The sequence below is a fragment of the Austrofundulus limnaeus genome, unplaced genomic scaffold, assembly GCF_001266775.1.
Source record: "Austrofundulus limnaeus strain Quisiro unplaced genomic scaffold, Austrofundulus_limnaeus-1.0 Scaffold1001, whole genome shotgun sequence".
Taxonomy (NCBI): Eukaryota; Metazoa; Chordata; class Actinopteri; order Cyprinodontiformes; family Rivulidae; genus Austrofundulus; species Austrofundulus limnaeus.
In genome coordinates, this window is record NW_013953403.1 from 1724 (window position 1) to 4963 (window position 3240).

Consider the following 3240-nt stretch of genomic DNA (forward strand, 5'->3'; position numbering starts at 1 on the left):
ACTCTGACCCTCTATACAGAACTGACCCTCTCTACAGACTCTGACCCTCTCTACAGACTCTGACCCTCTATACAGAACTGACCCTCTCTACAGACTCTGACCCTCTCTACAGACTCTGACCCTCTATACAGAACTGACCCTCTCTACAGACTCTGACCCTCTCTACAGACTCTGACCCTCTATACAGAACTGACCATCTATACAGACTCTGACCCTCTATACAGAACTGACCCTCTCTACAGACTCTGACCCTCTATACAGAACTGACCATCTATACAGACTCTGACCCTCTATACAGAACTGACCCTCTCTACAGACTCTGACCCTCTATACAGACACTGACCCTCTATACAGACCCTGACTCTGTATACAGACCCTGACCCTCTATACAGACCCTGACTCGGTATACAGACCTTGACCCCCTATACAGACACTGACCCTCTATACAGACCCTGACTCTGTATACAGACTCTGATCCTCCAGACAGACCCTGACTCGGTATACAGACCCTGACCCTCTATACAGACCCTGACTCGGTATACAGACCTTGACCCCCTATACAGACACTGACCCTCTATACAGACCCTGACTCTGTATACAGACTCTGATCCTCCAGACAGACCCTGACTCGGTATACAGACCTTGACCCTCTATACAGACCCTGACCATCTATACAGAACTGACCCTCTCTACGGACTCTGACCCTCTATACAGACCCTGACCATCTATACAGAACTGACCCTCTCTACGGACTCTGACCCTCTATACAGACCCTGACTCTGTATGCAGACTCTGACCCTCTATACAGACTCTGACCCTCATACAGACCCTGAACACTCTATACCAGGGTTGTCAAACTCTTTTTCATCGAAGGCTGCATGAGCGTTATGTTGGCCCTTGAAGGCCCAGTTGTAGTTAACTTTGCTGTTTCATGTTTAACTTAGACTAAACAGTGTTTTGACATGTCCTCTTTTAAACACTGATTAGAACTAAGTGTATGACTGACTGAATCTGAAATAAATACAGAAATATTATTAAAAGTAAAACTAACAAAGTTTTACTCACTTACTTTCTAGTGAGTAGCTAGTATGCATTTATGGCAGATTTAGTTTATGGTGGATGCTGACTTTAAAGCAGCTTATTTTCAGACTGAGCTATCCAACTAAATTGCTCAGTTACTTAAAGCCAACAGCTCAGGGGTACGACAATTGTTATCTTTCATCTTTTAAATTTATTTTGCTGCATTTAATCATAAATTACACCAGTTCAGTCAGTTCACCATTGATATAAGAAACAATTTTTGTTTTAAGTAAAAATTTGGGGGGGGGGGGGTGCACCCAGCCCCCACCCCCGTGGGCTACACTGGAGTCACTAGTGGGCCAAATGTGGCCCCTTGAGTTTGACAGGTATTCTTGACACATGTGAACCCCCATACAGACCCTGACCCCCATACAGACCCTGACTCTCTCAATGTGAAGCTCAGCAATCTATTTTACATTTCAGACAAGGTGGGCTGAATGACACAATCTGCCCCCTACTTCCAAATTAAACTTTAAAATCTAAAACTTGATTTTGGTTGAGTTAATGTGGTTCCTCTCCTCCTTCCCATCATGTGAAACCACATTTGGTCGCTCTGATGAAAGTGACATGAGATGAGCGCTGCTGGATACAGGTGGGGTTTCGTATCGGCTCCTCTGGCCTTTTTACAGCACAGATTGGAAACTCTCAGAACCCTGGTGTTTCATTTGACTTCCTGTTGAACTCTGACTTTCTGAACAGGAACAGAGATGAAATAATGATAAATAAAGCACAGAGGTGGATGCTTTAGATTGGAAACAGAAACTTTGGTGCCTGTTAAACCTGTCAGGGGGCTTTTTGTTTCTGGGTTCTTGTTCTTGTTGAAACAAAACCAGAAGAAATGAAAGAAGTTTGATGCAGAATAAATGTGAGCAGGTTTCAAGTCAAACCAGACATCATGTTCTGTAAACTGTGTATTTTGCTGTGGGCACTAGATGGCAGCTCAGCATCTGTTTATCCTCATTACAGTTAGAAACACAGTGGATCTCCATCACTTCATATGACTTCAGGAAGTCAGGGTTTTCTGTGTGTAGTTACTGAACACTTTGACAAAATAGTAGCTGTTTAAACAAAATCCTGCTAAATGATGCATTTGGTTGGACAGTAAATAAACTGAAACTTACCCTGACATTGTCTGTTAGTCAAACTAATAAAACAGAAAATTTGTCACAGATTTTTTGAAAATGTTCAAAATTTACTTTGGAAATTGGCGAATACACTTTACAATTTGTCCCAATCTGTCCTCCCACCATCCACAGCGGAAACAGGACAACTCACTTCCTGTTAGCACCCCCTCTGAATGTCTTCAATTTCTGGGAAGATGCTGAAAGGTTTGATAACACAGGACACACATTTTTGCTGATTCTGTGCGTCCCTCAGCGCAGCTCACTGTAGGAGGTGAAGTGTTTCTGAGAAGCACTTGAGATGTTTTCATAGAAACAGACTGAGGAGCTGCTGTCGTGTCTGAGACCACCTGGGGTTCTGCTCTGTAAGGCTTCTTTTAAATTCTTAAAACAAATGACAGGAAAAGACAAAAGCACCTCAGTGACTTCTCTGCTTGCTCCTTACAACGTACCAAAATAATCCAGCTGCAGATGTGACTGTAACATGTCAGTGCACAGAAACACAACGGTTCAAATCTGAATATTTTTATGACTTGACATAATAAAAGTGGTCAAAACACACAATATTTCAGTGTCTGAAGTTATAATGTTTCTGTACAGTCTCTACGATTATTAAATAATTGTTTGGAGGTTCATCAGGGCTTTTATAAATAATGCATTAAAAACAGCAAACATGCCTCACTTTGTTCACAACAATAATCACCATCAGTTCTATCAGGTCACTTCACAATATCAACACATCCATCCATCATCCATCCAACCATCCATCCATCCATCCATCATCCATCCATCAATCATCCATCAATCATCCATCCATCCATCCACCTTCCACCCATCCATACATTCATCCACCCATCCATCATCCATCCATCATCCATCCATCCATTCATCCATTCATCATTCATCTATCCATCAATCGTCCATCCATCCATCAATCATCCATCCATCCATCAATCATCCATCCATCCATCCATCCATCCATCCATCCATCCATCCATCCATCCATCCATCCATCAATCATCCATCCAACCATCCAACC

General features: G+C 42.5%; 1 long non-coding RNA gene across 1 annotated transcript in view; it reads right to left on the minus strand.

The window, feature by feature from the left end:
* The window catches only part of LOC106533690 (uncharacterized), a 2220-nt gene extending 1707 nt beyond the window's left edge, over positions 1–513 (minus strand). Inside the window, exon 1 of the long non-coding RNA XR_001312269.1 lies at positions 3–513. This is a non-coding gene — a long non-coding RNA (uncharacterized LOC106533690). The remainder of the gene's footprint in view (positions 1–2) is intronic.
* Between the last annotated feature and the right edge of the window lie 2727 nt (positions 514–3240).